This window comes from Emydura macquarii, unplaced genomic scaffold, assembly GCF_026122565.2.
Source record: "Emydura macquarii macquarii isolate MOO-44397 ecotype Brisbane River unplaced genomic scaffold, CSIRO-AGI_Emac_v2 contig_3122, whole genome shotgun sequence".
Lineage (NCBI taxonomy): Eukaryota > Metazoa > Chordata > Testudines > Chelidae > Emydura > Emydura macquarii.
In genome coordinates, this window is record NW_027133259.1 from 4,637,565 (window position 1) to 4,657,494 (window position 19,930).

The following is a 19,930-nucleotide window of genomic DNA, read 5'->3' on the forward strand; positions in this document are numbered from 1 at the left end:
AATTTATAAAAATCAGCATAAAATATCATCTGAAAAGAATGAAAATGAATGCTGCACCCTCTGCTTCAGGCAAGCACTTGTTTGGACTATTTTATGAAGGCTGTGATGTACTTGACAATAGGGAACAATTATATTTGTTGTCTGTTGTGAAGTCACTTGTTTTGTTCTTTATGTAACTAAAGGATGCCTCCTAGTTTTTGAAAAGCATTCATTTCTTTTTTTCAATGCACTCAGCAAGTTCATTTCTATTGAGAGGCACAAACACTTTTTAAAAAAAAACAGAATAGATCCATTACAAGCAAAGAACTAAGGTCTTGATCCTGCAAACACTGTGGGTAGACCCGTTGACTTGCTTGCTGTGTGTAGTGTTAAGTACATGCATACATCTCTGCAGGACCAAGGCCTTAGTTCTTTGGTTGTGATGGATCTATTCCATTTGTTTACCTAACTTAAAGTTAAGCACATGCTTAAGTACTTGGTTAGACTGGGGCCGTAGCCCTGATCCAAAACCAATGACTTCAATGGGCTTTGGCTCACGCCCTTCGTTCTTTCTAACAGCCCTTTCAATGTTAAGGTTCCCTTGATTCTGGAAGATACGGGCAGGCCAAAAAATAAGGGCCTTGGGTAATTTTATAATCAGGAGTTTTGGGCAGCTAGCAAGAGACACTGAAAGCTGGCAGCAGAAAGGTGAGTCAGGCTGTTGGAAAACAAGAAAAAAAAAGTTGAGGTTTTTAAATTTGTTGTTCCATTTCAGAATGAAATTGAGACTTCTCAAAAAAATATCCGAGTGAGACCCACCCTGGCTGCCGGGCTGAGAAGTGGGAGATCCAGATTCAAGTCCCTGCTCTGAATCACAGTCAGTCTCTCTGTGGACCAATAAAATTTAATTATTTATATAAAGCACAACAGCTTAAACAAGGGAGCCTGAGATACACTAACACTGGAGCCTGCTGGTCAGCACATTTTCCTGGGATGTAGGAAACCCAGATTCAAGTCTCTGCTCCAAATCAGGCAGACTAAGGCCTCGAACCTAGATTCCCCCATATGCCACGTAAATGCCCTAATCGCCTCATTAATTTGAGTTGCCTCTTTTGCACTTTCTAATCACATACCCCATGCAGGATGTGAGAGGAAACATTTCTGACAAAAGTCTTGTGGAAACTGAAACATTTCACAGAAATGTTTTGGTTTCAATGAACTGGCATTTTCCAGTGAAAAAATTCCTGGTCAGCTCTACAAACTCTAGCACTGAGCTGGTAAAGGAAATCCAGACACAAATTGGATTTGGATTTTACATAATTAGTCCTGTCACTGCTACTTGGCAAACCTGGAATGAAACAGCAAGCTGGATGCCAGTATCTGTTTGCTCTCATAAACTGGTGTCCTTTGGGACCTCTATTTTCTACCAAGCCATTGCCCTGTAAGGGATGGATTTAAAATGTGAATATGTGGGAACTCTGGTTTTTGCCCTTGAAGAGAGGTTATTTCCTTTGGAATGCAGGGGATTATTTCTTACCCCTTTCCTGCCTCCATCAGGCTCAGGATGTAGCATGGAGTTGGGAAAAATGCCCTGTGAAGAAGTCTCCCACCTTTCCCCCAATAAACCCTCCCTGAGATGCACTCAGTGGAAAAATTCTGCATGGGAGAGCTAGACTCTGAGTCCACGTATGCAGGGATTTAAGTTCTGCCATGCAAATCTAAGAGCAGGATTTTGCTTTTGGTTGTCTGTATCTTGGCGTAGCTCTCGCTGGATCCTTTGGCCACTATGGGAGCTTAATCCGTGACCTCCTGCCATGCAGCCAACAGACTGCTGTTTCTTTTCCACAGAGCTTTCGCTTATTAGGTTTGTCAGAACAAGTGTCTAAATCGGAGTAGACATTGCCTTATCAAACTGACTGCATTTGGAATAGCTTCATGTTTCACAGTGCTTTACTGATGCTTTTTAGAGAATTTAAGCAAAAGACAGCTACCAGAGGATTAATTGTTTCTGAAGACATTTGGCTCTTACAGCTAATTTATTTGCCAAAGAAAACTATACGTTCCAGTTCTGTGAGAACCACTGGCAACATTTCTCCTGCTGCGGCTGCATGCTTTACTTTTCTGGAGCAAGCACCTATTGTTTTTGCTGATAAGAAATCACTTTGAGCAGCCTCACTTTTACTTGCATCGCAAATACAACAGTTTGCTGCCACCACAATGGATGTGACCATTTGACCAATAGGTTTTTGTTGCATCACTTTTGCTTGTGGAAACAAAGTTAGAATAATGCAAAAATAAATAATCAGACAATTGTGTAGTTAATCAAATGTCTGATTTTATATGGAATGCTGCTTGACATGGCAATGACCATGACAGAAAATTACAGGGCAGAGATTGGTATATACATATGGCATATTTTATACGGGATTTGATAGTTCTTGATGCAGCAGAGGAATAGAGTTCCCCAAACTCTTCACCAGAACCCTGGCATAGAGGCAGTTAAGGCACTGGTTCAGCAAACTACTTAAGCACATTCTTACCTTACACCACATTCCTTAGTCCATCTGTGTTCAGCAAAGCACTTATTCAGCTTTTAAATCCATCCCTTCACAGCAAAGCATGGATTAAAGTGTTTTGCTGTCTCAGAGCCTATCTGAGCCATGCAAGAATCTTTCTCTGTCTTCACAACTGGGAATACACACTCACAGTTACTTTTTGTGATGGTAATGAGGACAAAAGTTTTAAAACTTCCCCCAGCTAATAAAGCTTGGGTGACCCAATTTTTGTAGGACTGATGTTTTTATAAAGGTCAGGCTGGCTCAGAAAAGAAAAGTCTTAACATTTGCCAAAGTTCTTTAGTCCTATTTATCTGTTATCTCACTTACAGTACAGAAGTGCTTCCTATCTAAGTTTCTATCCCCGGATGGTGAAATTTCACACTCCATACTAATACCTCAGAAGGATATCTTGTGATATGTCAAGGTGTAACGTTCCCCTCTGCAATCTGGACTGTTGTATTGCTGTGTCACCCCAATTCCTCACTCTTGGAGCCCGTCTTGCACTTGCTCTGTTGCATGAACCCCCACTCCTGGGTCAGCCCACACACAGCCGACAGCAATCAAGTTGCTCCTAACTCAGTGAGTGAGTGCCTCTAGCCAGCCACTCATGGGATTATGCAATGGTGTGACTACACTCAACATGCCCCAGTCCCAGAGGTAACCCTAGGAATTGCCATCCTACAATGTTTTATGCTGCCCACTGCCCATTGCAAGCACATTGGTTTGTCAATTTAGCAAAGAAATTGCTATGCACCTGCCTTGTTACTTCAAATGGAGTCTCTACACACCTCAGACCACATGCACTGCTTTAGACAAAACAAACAAATCACTCTATAAGTACAGAAGATTTGAAGTGATTATAAACCAAAGGAAAGCAGGTCAGGTTTGATCAAAAGTAAATAAAAGGCAAATCGCATTCTAAACTAAGATTAATGCTTTCAGCAACTTTACAGTCTTAGATGATTCTCATCACAGGCTGGCTGGTCCGCCTCCAGCCAGGCTTCCCCCGGGTCAGCACTTCAGTTGCTTGGTGGTGTTTGTAGAGGGAAGTGGAAGAGAGAGAGCAGCAAAATGTCCCTCCTTTTTAAAAATGTTACTTCATCCCTCCCCTCTTCAGGGTCAGGTGACAAAGAATGTCTGTGTATGGCTCCCTCCAAACCCCCAGTCACTGTGGTCCTTTCTGGATTTGTTTGTTGACTTCTGGGCCAGTCCTTTATTCCTGGAATGCTGAGTTCAGTTGTTCTATACCAGTCCTAATGAGGTGTGAATTGCTTCTCAACTCTGTAGAGTTTTGTCTAAATCTGCCTCAAGCCATGAGACACATATCTGGGAATATTACATAGCGAAGCCTCATAACCATAGACATGACATTGCAACAGTCATATTACTATATTACTATAACAATAACAATAATAACAATAATAATAACAATAATATTCAGTATGCCATGAACATTCCAAAAACATCTTACCTTATGTACTTTGCATTAAATAATACACAATTACACTATAAGGGTGAACATGAATCATACACAATCACATCATAAGGGTGTACATGGGGGGGCATAACAAAGAATTCCCTTATACTGATTGCCCACAAATTCCTATTATTAAAACATCTTGGGATAATAAACCTGACCCCATTGATTGAATCCAGAATACTTTAAGTCTTATTGCATAAGTATTATTTGTGTGACATAGTGTTAAGAACGAGTCATTATGCGCAAATTCATCACTCCATTATCACATGTTCAATCCCATTGAAAGAGATGGCGTTTCATGATTCTAACAGACAGCAGAATTTAGCCCATTGGGCCATTCTGATTTTGCATCAGTGTCACTTCACTGACCACATTGTTGCTACGTCTGACTGACACTGGTACAAAGTGAGGGTAGAATCAGGCCCACAACTGTCATTACACATTCCAATTTTAGGTAACGTCTGGCAACATTTCATGCCATGTTAATAACATGTCATCAGTCACACTAACGACACATTTTAAAAACTCAAGGACCTACACTGCGACACCAAATGCAAAGTGGACATGCCTGGGAATTGTTGAGGACTGAGCATAGACGGGACAGAGTCTGAGCTCACCTACACTGCCATAAATGTGAAGTAATTCCTTTGAAGTCAATGAAGTTACTCTAAATTTATTCAGGTCTAACTGAAATTAGAATCTGTCCCTTATCCATCTGGACATTTCAAAGAATGGCAAAGGATCACCTTGTTTCCTGAAAGATACTGTAGAAATGAACCCTGCAGAGCAATCCCTGTGGTACTAAGAAGCTGAAAAGAAAGTCACAGACTCTTATGCCTGGATGCAATCAGTGGGTTATGTGTTTTCTGCAATTCCACGTTATTGAATGTATAGTGTTTTATTCGGGGAGGGAAGATTTTAATTAATTTTTCACACAGTAAAATATCTTCAGCAGGCAATATGCTTCCATAATACCAAACTTTGCTGACTTAAAAAAGAGAAGGGAATTTCTCACACTGAGCTATGGGAAGGCTAAGAGTGCAGAATAAACTGAGTGGGTAGAGAGAAAACACCGGTATTAAATAAAGAACTAAGATCATCAACGCCTGTGTCTTTTAACCAGAAAAAGAAAAATCTATGGAAAACTAAGGCCCCGATCCTGTAAACATTCAAGTACATGTGTCATTTTTACACTGGTGAATAGTCCCATTGAAGTTAATGGACTACAACTTACATGGAAAAAAAAATGTGTTTAAGTGTTGGAAAGATTGGGGACTAATTTTGTCTGTTTGTCTCTCTGCAGTAGTACCACTTCAAAAGCAGAACCTAGTGGGACATTTTCAAAAGACAAATGGCAGTTAGGTGCCTCACTCTCACTGAAAGTCAATGGGAGTTAGGCACTTACAATATAATAAAATTAATACTTGACACTTACCATGCTTTTCATCCACAGAACTCAAAGCCCTTTACAAAAGATGGAAGTATCATTGTCGCCATTAAAAGGATGGAGAAATGGAGGCACAGAGACTCTACAGATTACTCAGGATCACATAGTAAGTCAACGATAGGGTTAGCAAAAATATCTAGGGTCCGCTGATTCATATTTGATCCATACAGGTTGCCCACCATGAAAACTGACATAGTATAAGGTGTGTTTCTATAACCAATTTATGCAGGAAAAACAGTGACTAGCTGTAAAACAGTAATTGCAGTGGCTTTACTTTGATCAGTCCTGTGCACCTGTAATTGTACTCAGTCTCCTATATGGGAAAAACCAGGACCAAGTCACAAACGGGCACCAACTGTTAAAGGAATGAAGTTATAAATTTTTACTAATCTATTAATAAATGGGAAATTGCAATAATGAAAAATTCATTGCAGTTATTTGAGGTTTTAAGTGGGTCATTTTAATTATGACTTTTTCTTGTATTTTTTGAATATTTGCCTTGTGTTTGTAGTAAGCAGTGACCGAAGCATCTCAGCATAAGGAGAAGTTACCATGATCATTGCAGATCCACACTGTGTGTGACGTTGCAGTATTAGGCATGATGCTAGAACATCATCTTCCTTGGTCACTGCCTCGACTTTGGTAAGGCCCCTCCTGCAGACAGCTATGCTCATGCTTAATTTAATGCACATGAATGGCTGGGATCACTGACATGCTTAAACTTAAGCACCAATGTCTATAGGATCAGGGCCTACCTCTCCCTCATGGAGATTTGCCTGCTTACACAGACTTCTTTCCAAGCATGCCTTTGTAAGGCTGGCCCTTTAAATTTGGCAGAGCCAAACAGCTCCAGTCCTAGGGGGGCCATTTTGCAACTGGTCACTGCTTGCTGCGTGCTCTGTCTGCCAACTGGTAAGTACCTGTTATGATTTTCTCCAGCTTTCCCTTTCTTATCGCTGATTCTCACACATGCAACTTAAAAAAGTTCATCCAGTGGTAGAGTCTGACTTTTCCTTTGTCTCTGACCAGGGTGAAAATGCTGTCACACATCATTTCCTAGTATTAAAAAATGTCCATAGCCTTTCAAAATTGTCTCTTTTCTTTAGCCAGTGGGGTCTGTTCCAGTCTGTAGCACTTTACCAAACCATACTGATTAAACAGTCTTCCTTGGCCTGCTTCTCCTGCAGTAGCCTGCAATAATTTTGTTTGCTCTTTCTGAAGACAGCCCCTTGCTTCATTTCTGTACTTGGTATGTATTTAAAACAGGTGCAAGACAAGCCCCTTGCATAAGTAAACTGAATCTCTTTCTGACTGTTTCACAGTATTCCTGGATTAAATAAAGAGGGGTGCAGCTGAAGGTGATCAAAGACCAGGGTGTCTTTCTAAAAGATGTGCTGCAGCTCAAAGAGAAGTTATGGTCTTGATGCAGGAATTAGTGGGTGAGGGTCTATGGTACGGGCTAGCCTTAAAATCTATTAAACTGGGTGTTGGAGAACAGGATCTGAATGCACCCAAATGAGTGGGTTCCCAACATGTAGCAGTATGCCAATGAACAGATGATTGAGATAAGATCTTAAACCAACAAACAAAACAAAACAAAACAAAAAGCAGAGAACAATGTAATTAAAAGCTTTATTAAAAGTTTATCAATTGAATTTAAGTGTATTATAATAAGCATCTGGTAACTCCTAAGCTCTCTACAAGATGGCAGTCCCACTTAGGGTGACCAGATAGCAAGTGTGAAAAATTGGGACACTTTTTTTTTCAGCAGGTGGGGAGGGGAGGGAGCATAGTAGTTGCATATAGTAAGACAAAGCCCCTAATATTGGGATGTCTGGTTATCCTAGTCCCATTGTGCTTCATGCCATTTCCAGGCTTTGTCGGGGAAGCTGCAGGAGCTAGTGAGTTTGTAAAATGAACAGCTGTGGGCATCCTCATTTGTTTCCCCCTGTGGACACATACCAGCATTTTCTTTTCGGTGGCTGCGGTTGCTGCAGTGGTGGTGGGAGTACTGGGCTGGAGAAGGAAGATTGCAGAAAGGCAAGTGGTACTGACGGCTTCTCTCCTGGGTGGTAGAGACTGGGGCACGCTAGAGGAGTGCAAGAGAGACAGGAGCTGATAATGGCTGTTAGTGGCAGCACCGTCACAGTACCCTGGTGGCCTGTCTGTCTGTCTGTCTACATTTTTCAAGGCAATGCCCACCCTGTCTCTCAGCCAGATGTGCAGCTGAGATATGAACAGTAAGCCCCTTCTAATAACTATATGCAGTAAGTCAAACTTTCAGATGACAGCAGTTTTCCCCATTGCCCCAATGGTACTTTCAAACCGAGAACACGCAATACAAGTACTGTATAATCGATGTGAGCATGTTTCAGGTGCTCAGACCCTGCACTGGGTGGAACATTACGTTCACAACCGTCATAAGCCATAGAGCCAAATTCTGCCTTCACTTCCATCAGTGCAAGTGACTGGAGTTGTATGGGTGTCATTTAGAAAGAACTGGATCAAGCTGGGTTGTATGGTTGTATGGTGCAGAATTTGGTGGTGTTGCTGTCTGTTGCTTTTACTCCAACTCACCTTGGTTACTGAGGCTCCTTCCTTCCTTGTCCATGGATTCTTCAGTCATTGTGTCTTTCACGCTGAGTGTTGTAGGAAGCTTTTTCATGGGCTCATAGTCTCAGATCTTGTCGTTATGTGCAATACAAAGCTTTTATCTGGTACAGAAGAGATGTCTGTGCTTCCAGAACCACCGGAATGTGTTTTGAAGTGCTGCGTTCCTGCTGTTTGGCTCGAGTTTTGGGACCAACATCAATGAACGGGGGGACTCTTGAAATGTCTGTAATATTTCCTCTTTACTTGGAAGACTGTTCCACTTGTTTGTGGAGTAGAGTTGTTTTGCCATCTCAATAGAATGTGGTTAGCTTTCTCCACATAAAGCAGGTCCTGGCCAGAGTCACTGGCTTACGGACTGTGGGAGTCTATTTTTGATAAAGCAGACTGTGTCCTTCCAGTTAGCCACCTTTCACTGGCAGCCGAGGGAGACTCCACCCCCCTCACCTCCCCGTCCTCTCCCCATTCTCCAGCTGTTGGTTTATGACTTACGGGTTAATGCGTTTGTTATATTTTTAACCTGCAAAATGTCTTTTCCATTAGAGTTTTCCCATTTGATCTACATGGGTGGCCCTCGGCCTCTTGGCCTCAACTATTCCTCAAGGTTGGTCCATCTGCTTGCTAGCTTATCCAGTTTGCTGCCCAGCCAAGAAATGGTTGATTGTATCATGGCCAGCTTATCATCTTTCTTTTAAAGTGCCTCACTGTACCCAGAGGCAGGTGTGATTCTGTCAGGGGGGAGAGAAAGGTAAAGCACCCTCCATAACTTTCAGTCCAAGGTCTGAATTAATCACTCTCTGGTCCCTTTATTTTACTCCTTTCCCCTGATGGCCATTTCCTTCACACATGGGCTGGCTGCCATGCGATCATTTTCAGTTTGGATCAGTGATAACATCTTTAACTTTGCTTTCACTGTATGATTTTGCTGAAAATAACTGGGAGCTCCTCTTCACTGAGATGGTCCTGTCTGAGTGTTAGCTCTGTCCTGCCCACTCCTGACTACTTTGCTTTACCTAATTGGAATTTCTAGGTATATAATGTATCAGGGCCAAACTTTCCAGCCTTTATAAGCACCATGGAAGGCCCTGAATGCAGCAGAACTAGTGAGACTCTGCTGAACTGAGGGTTGTGGGGACACGATGTAGGGAATCCAAACAGAAAGCCTGCAATCCTTGTCATTGTGGTATTGTGCTTCCTTCTACCCTAGTGTATATGGGTCAGAGTAGGGTCTATGCAGATCCACTGGCCAAACTTCCTCTATAAGTTGGGCCCAATAGCTGCTGAGACTTCTGCAGTCCAAAAGCTGCAATAGTAGCTTTGGAATGGCTCTGAAGCCTAGGCGATATTGTGGGTGTGCAATGTGAAAGAGAAAGAGCTGATACAGAGAGCTCCATCTTGTAGTACATAAGAATATGAAGCATTGTTCGTAGTGAGAATGTTGGCAAAAGCTGTCGTGCACCATCAATGGCTTTCTGTGGTCCAGCTCTTAGAAAGGTGAAGGGATTCCATCCTGCTGCTGCCTTGGAGGATCGAATTGGCCTATTCCAGTCTATAAATTTGGAAAAAATGTGGACCCTTTTATTTTGAAATGGAAAAGACAAACTAATAGGAATTGTTTGTCTTGGTTCTGCTTATATAGCTGGGAACTTTCTGGGATGTATTACGGATAATAATAACAACACCTAGCTGTTACATAGCACTTTTCATCAGTAGATCTCAAAGCACTTTACAAAGTAGGTTAGTGTCATTTTTTTTCCATTTTACAGATGTGGACAGTGCAGCACAGAGGAGTGAAGTGACTTGCCCCGGTTACCCAGCAGGCCAGTGGCAAAGCAGGGAATAGACCTAGGTCTCAGTCCAGTGCTCTGTTCACTAGGCCACACTGCAGGAAAGCCATTGTTGATAACTCTTATGATTTTATCATGTGTCTGGTGGTTTGGGGGATTTTCTTAAAGCCCCTCCCCGCAGCTGTTGGAGTAATCTTATTACATGAGAAGATCAGTTTGTTTAAAGTAAATTTCTAGCCCTCATGGCTGCAGAGGAAAGCTTGAAAATGTGACCATTTTCCAACATTAAAAAGGGAAAAAATAAGAATCCCACATTTATTATTATTTTTTTTAATCTCATGATGTTTTTGGCTCTGATTCATGAATTTTGAATGCATGCAGTTAACAATAATGCAAATTTATTGTAATAAATACAGCCTCCTTTGTCTGCCGATGTTGGTCCTAGGGTTGTGCAAATATCTGAATATTCAGTTTGGGTGCAGGTCTGAAAAATTCAGGCAGGGGGAATTAGTTTTGGGTCAACCCAAAATAAAAATGTTTTGAAATTAGTGGTGAACTGAAATCTCCAAAAACGTTCGTTTTGGGTTTCCCAAAATATTTTGGTCATCCCAAAATGAAACATTTCATTTAGATTTTACACTTTTAAAAAACATTTTTTAATATATATTTTTTTTCTAATCAGCACTGAGAAAAATTCCAAAACGAAATGTTGTTCCAAACCAGAAAGTCAAAAGGTTTTGGAAAAGCTGAAACAAACTGTTTTGATGTTTTTGCATTTTTTTTCCCTCCACTGAAACAAATTTTTCAAAATGGATTCGAATTAATGAATTGTGTCAATTGACCCAAATCTGAGTTCTTCAATGGAAAAAGTGTTTGCATGGAAAACTTTGCCCAGCTCTAGTAGTTTTTTATTTTATGTGGCCAAACTTGTATAAAAGACGGTGAAATGAGCAAATTGATGTTTGACCCAGCTCATGGTCCTGACAAAGTTATAAGTGGCATTGCTAGACAAGATAGAGTATATTGCAGTGTTATCTTCCCTCTGACTTCCTCCGTAAATGGGAATCTGTTATTATGTAAAGTGAAAGATGAAAAAGATAAAGAGAAAATGTCATTTGATAGAACAGCCTGGAGATGGTATAATGAAGCCCTTCTGCTTCCAGGAGGCTCAGGTTTCATTCCAGGGATGGAATTGTTGGTAGAGGTTTAGAATCAGAGCACAATTAAAAGAAGTATCTTCAGTGGGAACTTGGAATATTGTTTATCGCTCTGACATTTTCTTTTACTTTTTATTAACAATACTTGTCAATCAGTGCAATAAAAGAAACAATTACTTGGTTTACATTGGCTAGCTCTCGTCCTCCTCCCTGCCCCCCACCCCCATTTCTATATAGTAGTGATCTGGGGCTGGGTTTTCAAAAGAGCACAGCTCCCATTTAAGCACAATTTGCTTGTTTATGGGAAGTAAGCGGCTTTTGGTGGCTTCAGAGGTAACTTGCTGCTGTGTAGGAGGCATTTAATGTTCTTAGTTCACCATATAGTGTCGGCCCTTCTGTGCCCCCTCTGGTGTCACTAATAAAGCCTTTATCTTTGTGGTAACCATGTGTATGTCCCTGTGTTCTGGCTCTCCTGCCTTGCACCTCCACATAACACATAGGTAGATGGGTGTGAGGAGGACAGATGTGGAATTTAGAGTTGGAACAGATGCATCAGGCCATTCCCCCAATGGCGGTATACTGAGGTGCTGTATTGTGAATTCTCCCTAACACAGGGAGAAGAACTCCTATGCAATATTGGTAGGTGCTTTACTGCTTGTAGGAATCAATAGCGGTGCTTCAATGACAGAAGCAACAACCACCACGTCTCCGGTTGATCAGAAGTAAAGTATGAGGCACATCTGGCTCCTAAAAAAAGTCAGCATAGCCCACGTGCATTGGATTGACTGCAGGCAACAAATAGACATACACATATTATGTTTAATATAGACATCAGCACACCACAGTTTGTCTCTGAGGCATCCTGTATAGTGCCTAACTATTTGTCATAGCTGTGGAATCAGACTTAAGAAAGCCTGGGGCTGCTTTAGATCGCCCTTCTTAGGGCCTCTCCTATACACAAGTTTGTATGGAGTCAATACAGCCCAGAACTCCAGGCTCTGCAGCCTTCTCAGTTTCCCAGTCAGTGATGGCCTGAGCACACCCCCTTAAAATAAGGGAGGAGGTAGCTTTTGTGCGGGGACACATTTCGGAGATAGGAGGTGAGGAGCCAGCTCAAATGCTACCCGAAGATTCACTCTACTGGGGGAATATTCAGCCTTTCATTTATGTCCACTTTAAATCTCCTTTGTGTTACTGGAGGAATGCAAAGGGGAATCAGGAGCGCTGAGCAGCTGACGGTAGCTACCTGCATGGAATTTGGAGTGGATAGCACAGTTTGCAGGAGGGGAAAGTTTGGAAGAAGCACCAGGAAGTCATTCTGCATGCACGTGGCTAGAACACGAAACTGTGGCTGCAGCTGTTCTGTAAAACAGTAACTTTAAAAAAGAGCCATTTTAGTTTAACAAGAATGGAGAACTGTCTTGTTATTGCCTAACATGCAGTATATGAAATACTGACCCTATTCCCCCTCCCCGCCCCCAATGCCTCCTGCAACTTCTGGAGAATGCAGCTGATACACCCCCCTGTGAGATGAGAAAGAATGCACTCCCCTCTGTGGCTGGCTCTTTGTTCCCCTACCTCGCCTGTGCACCTGTATAGGTGCTGCCATAATCTGTCCCAAAATATAATGGGCAGAGACCATTAACCAGGAGTTAAAGTCATGAGAAAGGGAGAGGAGGAGGGGAACTGTGCTTTCCTCTCCCAGGTTTGGGGGAACAGTTCTTCCCACCGCTCCCCCTCCTCCTTGGCTGGTGCGGTGAGAGCTCCCCTTTCTGTTTCAATCTGCTTTAATCACCACTTGCAAGAGCAGGCAGTCCTGACTCTTTTATGATATAACCCTGCAAATGTTACGTAAGGCCACTGGTGAAATTTTCCAACACACCCAGGTGACTTAGGAACCTGAATCCTATTTTCTTGGGGCTAGATCCACTGGGCTATTGAGTCAAATTCTCTTTCTCTCTAGCCCAATGAATATTTTACTATTTATACAAGTTGGAACAGCTTCAGCTGGAGCGATTGAGAGAGACCCACCCCAGCATACCCTAAAGTCCTATGGGAAACCTGGGTTCAAGTCCCTACTCCAAATCAGGCAGCGTGGGAATTGGCAAAACAGGTCTCTCTCATCTTAGGTGAATGCCCCTAAGCACTGGGCTAGTGGCTGTTTTGGGGACACGCTCTCTCTTCCAGACCTGCCTGCCCCTTAGCTGTCTTATGTGTGAGTTAGGTGTGCTCCGAGCCCACCCAGTGGACCCCTTAGGCACTTATCAGCCTAAATCGCATGGACTTTCCATGAGATTTAGAATGCGAAGTGCTTAACTCACTTTTGAAAATAGGACTCAGAGGAGGTGTGCACTACAGACTTCTGCTAGTATAGCTACGTTGATGGGGTGTGAAGAGGTGTGACCTCTGAGTAACATAGCTGTGCTTGAAAAAGCCCCTAGTGTAGACGCAGTTATACTGGCAAATCTCTGTTTTGACCAGTGTAGCTTCTTTCACTCATGAGGGGTGATTATACTATGCTGGTACAAAGTACAGCTTTACCAGTATAGCTAAGTCCATTTTGCCATTATAAAATACCAGTAGTTCTATACTGATAAAGTGCTCCTAGTGTAAACACAATCTTATTTTTCTCAAATGAGGGCTAGAATCATCAATACTGGCAACAGTGGAGTTTTGCTGATATAAACTGTGCCCACACTGGTAGTATCTTGGTATTGAAGAGCGGTAAAGCACTCCTAGGGTAGTCCTGGCTGCAGGCTCCTAAATTTCTTGGGCACTTTTGACATTTTACCTCAGGTCAAATGCTATTCTCTTTGGTACTCATCAAACACCTTCCACCCTCAGTTCAACACATTTCCAGTTATCATTACCTCTTATTCTTATTCCTTCCTCCATTTTCCAGTTCAGCTAACATTGTTCACAGCTGAGTCTATTTGAATGACTTTTCCATGTAAGGTTTTGTGAAGTGCTGTCTAATGCTGACTGCACTCCAGATGTTACTTTGCTAATTTTGCACTTTGATTTGAAAAAAAAAAATATTGTTTTTATCTGGCTTATTCTTTTCTTTATGCTATAAATCCATGTTGTTTATTGACCATGATTCAATTATCATCTAAGGGTATGATCCAGGGCCCGCTGAAAATGTAATGGGGCCCTTTCATTGACTTTCATGGGTTTTGAAGCAGGTCTTAATTGTTTACAGATTATTTGTTCCATTATTTTTTCCAGAAACCAAAATAAGATTTATTGGATGGCAGCTACAAGAATTGCTTTCCCCACACCTCCCCCTTTTAAGTGAATCATTATAATTTCCAGTAACAAAATCACTAAGGAACCCATTCTATGGCCCTGATCCAGCAAAGTACTTACGCATGTGCTTAACTTTAAACACATGAATAATCCTACCAAGTTCCATGGAGCTACTCACGTACTTAAAGTTGAGCATATGCTCCAGTGTTTCACTGGATCAGGACCTACACTTGTCATCAAGGAAGCAAAGGAAGTTTGAATGAGTTAAATTCACTTAAATGTAACCTGTACCATGAGACTAGCTCTCAGCTAAGCCCTGACTGTGTGTTTATGAAGAAGAGATCTATAGACCACTCCCACAGCCAGATGGACAGAGTGGGAATATGGGTTTAAGTGAGGAATTTGTTAGGAGAGTTGTTGTCCTGACCACATGCAGAGATGCACGGAACATCTTATGCATGAGAACCTCCCTGGTGGTAGAACTTTGGCTCAAGCAATTATTCTTTACATTCATAGCAAGAGAACAGGTTTTACAAGGTAACGAGCAAGGATGGGTAAACCCCCCCTGAGTAAAAATAAGAGCCAGTGCTAACATCAAATCCAAGCTGCACTTTTGTAAGTTTAACACTGTCTTCCTCAGCCCTTGCACGCTCACCTTTGCTGAATTCCATTCTTAAGGCATCTGCTGGGCCGGCTGCTGTATTCATCTCTTGAGCTCTGGTTCTTCCCCAGCAGAACCTGCTGCAGGACGTCAGCAGAGCAGATAGTTGCCTCCGACATTAAAATGCACCCGGGGCTGGAGAAGGCAAGCACTTTCCACTTTGCCTAGGAACAGCAACTACTTTGGAGCTTGTGAAGAATTTCAGGTGAAGTGAGGGAGGAAGAGGGGGAAAGAAAGAGGCCTTGGAAGGTTTTGGTAAGCATCTAAGGACCAAATTGTGCATTGACTTGCAAGCCAAACCATGTCAAGAAGGGTAACTCAGGGTAGGTATAGGATCTTTATTTTGGGACATGAAGCATATTCAGAATGAATTTCTAAACTATTTGTGATTAGTCGTGACTAGAAATAACACAGAATTTTGGTGGTGGTGTAGCCGTGTCTGTCTCAGGGTATTAGAGAGATGCGATGGGTTAGGTAATATCTTTTATTGGACCAATTTCTGTTGGTGAGAGACAGAAGCCTGAAAAAGAGCTCTGTGTAAACTCAGAAGCTTGTCTTTCTAAGCAACAGAAGTTGGTCCAATAAAAGATATTACCTCACCCACCTTGTGTGTGTCATAGAATTTCAGTATAGCCTTAAATTATTAAAGTTAAAATGCTAATTACTCTAAGAGCTTGTCTACACAGGAAATTTAAGATAAATTAGTTGAAGGTGTGAAGTGAAAGCCCTTTAAATCCCTGTGTGAATGCTCTCATTGAAAAGTAAATTGGCCACAGTTTGCTGAGGATTATGCTACAGGGAACGAAGGCCTTTTCTGAATTAGAACAGCCACCCGGAGTTAATATGCTTTAACGTCACAGCTTTAGTTAATGCATCTTAACTTTCTTGAGTGTCTCCATGTAGACAAGACCTTTGGCTACAAATTTTAGGGCCCGGTTTCTAGGGTCTAGATTTCTTAAAGTACTCAGCACCGAGCAGCCCCCATTATGGGAACTGTTAGATGCTGAGCTCTTTTGAAAATCTAGCCTGAAATTCCTACGCAGGCAAACTAGTCCCAATGAAGTTAATTACAAGTCAATGGGAGATTTGACTGAGCAAGGAACTGAGCCTTTAATTACCATGTAAGATGACACCATTTTAGAATATAGTGCTACCCATGTGCGATCCTGCTGCTTTGAAATACCATCTGCTTTTCTAGTGAATTCCAGAGAGTTCCTCTAAACTGCCATTCCCTTCCTACAGGAGGGATGGAGTGTAAGGCTGCTACAGGGCAGGACTGTAAGTGCCCTGTAATTTATGTCCAACTCTTATGTAATATAATAAAATAGGCCATATTTGTCATGTAACTACATAGACAGCAGCTAATTCGGAACGAAAGAATCCTGCTCACAGAAAATGTGAGCCTGATCAACCACAGTTTTAGCTAATAGCTTTTAAATGTTGTGGGCATGATTCTGATCTCACACACCAGTGTAAATTCAAATTAACTCCATTGAAGTGTTAAGCCTGTGAGAGATCAGAATAAAACGACATATTTCTTTTTTGTTTGTTTTTAATTTTTTTCTAAAATAATACTGGAGATTTAAACATTTCCTACATGTCTGTAGCTCAAATCCACTAGGTCCTAGACATACAACAGGTACAACTAAAGTGTTAACATGAGAAGGGTGAGCAACATCTGCTTTTGCCATCAGTTAAAGTAAACTCCCTCCTTCTTTCTGATTCACACCTTAGTTTCCTGTTGCACAACTCAAATCGCTACAATATGGACTTCATAATCACTTAACTCCATTTACAGAATGAGGGGTGACTATGCCATTGATCACGTGGACCCTTTTCATCACAGAATCCATGGGTGGAGGATAGGGGGTCAGGAAAATCCTGTGAGGTTTCCCTTGTAGAGCTTTCCCAGTTATTCTGTGAGAGGTTTGCTTCATGCTGTATTAGCTTCTCAGCATATATCCCTTGTTGGTTGCTGGGAGTGTGATGTGTGCAGTGCAATTGTTCCACCCTAGCCCAATCAGATTCCAGTCTTCACAGAGACTTTCAATAGCATCTAGAGAGGGGGGATTGTGCCATGGAAGTTGCTAAGCCCCTCACCCTCTTCACATATGCAGGGGGATAGTCATGTGGGAAGTACCCCTCCACACCACACCACGGATTCCCTAGCATGTTCCAGGCCATAGAAACTCACTGCCTCTTTTTATGTAAGGTAACTGAATACATTTCAGGTGTTGTAAGAAGAAACATGGAGGGAAAATGGATCAGTGAATAAATCCAATGAAAGAGAATTTATTATTCTTTTATTTTCTATCTCACTGATGTCCTACAAAGTCCAAATATCCCTTTAAAAATCTCTGAACACATTAACGTGGAAGCACCCACAATTCCTATTGACTTCAATAGGAACTGCATGTGCTCAGTGTATCTCAGGGACCAAGGGCATCCCCTTCTGTGCGGAAAATGGGATGGAGTCTGGAAGAGAATATCTCCACAAAGACCCCCTCTTAGAGATCCATCCCCTTGCGTGAAGTGGGATTTCCCACCCCACCCCTACATGAAAAAGCCCCAGGGGCTGACACTAGACCTGGTCGGTCTCCAAGAGTCCAGAAGAGGCCAAAGACCCTACGCATAGAGGCTTTCTGCCTCTGGGTCAGATACCAGGATCCCCTCAGGGGATTACACAGAAAAGATAATGCCACTCCAGTCTGTATTTTTTTTTTTTGGGCTAATGTCCAAGATGCTAGTGGGGTGACATCCATCCCTACCCCCTTCCTTGCCTACTCATCCCTCCAACCAGCTAATTGCCACCTCCTCTCTGGGGACAGACTTTGGATTGCATAGAGCGGCCTCTGTAGTGTCCTGGGGTGGACAATGCAATAGAAGTGTCTGAGCTCCTCCTCTGCACAGAAAGGAGGAAATCCTTGCATGGAAGTTTCTATCAGTGCACCGATTTAGGGAGCTCAAAATGGCCCCTATACGGGAGTTATGTACATGCACGGAGGACCGTGTAGACTAGACCAAACTTCCATCTTTTCAACTTAACAGGGCTTGCATTTAGTAGATTTGAGCTATAAAAAAGTACAAAAGCATTATTCACCTGAACGCTGGGTTGTTTCTCATATTAATCTGAATCAAGATCTTTGGCAATAACTTGACAAAAGCTGCCACTCAATATTTTAAACCGTGTTTAATCTCTGAACCTGGGAAGCAGATTCTGTCACTGTTCACACATCTGGGTTTAACTAACTACTATACAGAGGTGGGACACTTTTACATTTCCACGCTAGCTTAGAACCATACTTCTGCTACATTTTTCATAGAGATTACACACTGCAAACATCTACAAGCAGTAAATTGAGGTGCTTACTATACAAAATTCGGTGTGTAAAACAAAAAACAAAATTTGTATTAAAATATAGATCTTAGACCCTTCTCAGACACTGAGAACATAAATAGGAATCAATAGAAGTTATTTACACTGCTAGACACAGTACTTTACTGCATATTTCTATTTACATTTTCTTCTTTTGTAAATTGCTGCTAAATATATGTGCACTGGTCAAATCAGACAGTTCAAAATATATTTAAATATTTTCATAGATCCCTTGTATTAGATAGCATAATGGACAGGTTTGATAGTACTTGGTTTGTTTCAGGTGATGCTTCCAACTTGGACTCACCAGTATGCATTTAATTAAGGTTTAGTACAGCATGGGCCAAATTCTGCCCTCACATCCTTTCAAGCCCAGGGCCGACAATGGGGCTGCATGTGGCTTGTAACCAAGGCAACATATGTTCAGAAAATTATCATTAATTCCTAATCAGCATATTGTAATTGTGTAAATTAATATTTTTAATACAGTGATTGATTTTCCTTTTGCATTCTTCATGGCTTCAAATAATCCAATGGTATTTAATGAAACCTTCAAATACAGGGAGGGAGTGTACTACACTGAGGTAACAAACTGGAATTTTCTGGATGACGTCTCTCACTGCTCTTCTCCAATCAGACCCAACCCTTTCCCCACTACCTACACCTCCTGTAATACACCTACCCCCAAAACACTCCGTCTCAGACTCCGATTCCTAGTAGAAAGTTCCTTCCCTCCCCACCTCAACCCTAATAGAAGAAAACTCAGACCTACCATGTTTCCAAGCTACCACAGCCCCTGGCGTTTTCCGTCTGAGTAGTTTGCAAACAGTGGAGAAAGCCTCACAGCTCCCCAGGTGAGGTAGGTAAGTTATCATTAGTATTATTATTATTCCCTATTTTACATATTGGGAAGCTGAGGCACTAAGGTTGAGGTACACATTTTCAGACATGCACATGCACTCTCTCGCTCTCTTCCCCTTCATTTGGAGAGGTGGATGCCCCAGATTTCTGAATTCAGGCCCTAGTTATAGCAATGTGGACACCCAAAATGTGAGGTCACTTTTAAAAATATTGCCTTAAATGACTTGTCTGAGGCGTCACAGCGAGTCTGGCAGAGCCGGCAACAGATCCCAGGTCTTGACACCTGACCCTGCCTTTGTGCCTTATCTTCAAGACCATCTTTCCTCTGATTTAAATATCCTGAGCTGCCTCAGCCTGCTGGACCTTCCCCTTTGTCCTGACAAGAGCTACAGATGGGCTGTCTGCTCAGTTCCTGGGAATGGCCCACTATCCCTCGGCCAAAAGCCTGACTGACTCTACACCGAATACGCAGGGAGAGATCCTTGTCTACAGCTGAGGAAGATGTAGTGCAAGAAAGGGGGTGGGGGGTCGTCCGGATGGGACTAAAGATGGTCTAGGGCTCACTTTTGCCCTTTTTGGATCCCTGGGCCACTGTACACAGAGACAGTTCCTAAGTGTAAGTTAGAGCGGCCTGAGCATGCTCTGACTTATTCAGGCTGCTATATAGGCGTCCCACTTTGAGCCTTTCCTGCAGCCGTGCCCTCTACCCTGGCAGCAAAAGGAAGGTGGGAGCATTGGAGTTTGTGTGCCAGCTTGACGCCATTG

General features: G+C 42.2%; 1 long non-coding RNA gene across 2 annotated transcripts in view; it reads left to right on the forward strand.

Annotated features, from left to right (window-relative positions):
• The first annotated feature begins 6,326 nt into the window (after window positions 1–6,326).
• LOC137141936 (uncharacterized) overlaps window positions 6,327–19,930 on the forward strand; it is a 54,196-nt gene continuing 40,592 nt past the window's right edge. The window contains exon 1 of one of the 2 annotated variants that reach the window (XR_010916788.1): window positions 6,327–6,376. This is a non-coding gene — a long non-coding RNA (uncharacterized lncRNA). The remainder of the gene's footprint in view (window positions 6,377–19,930) is intronic. The other variant, XR_010916789.1, reaches the window with a different exon arrangement.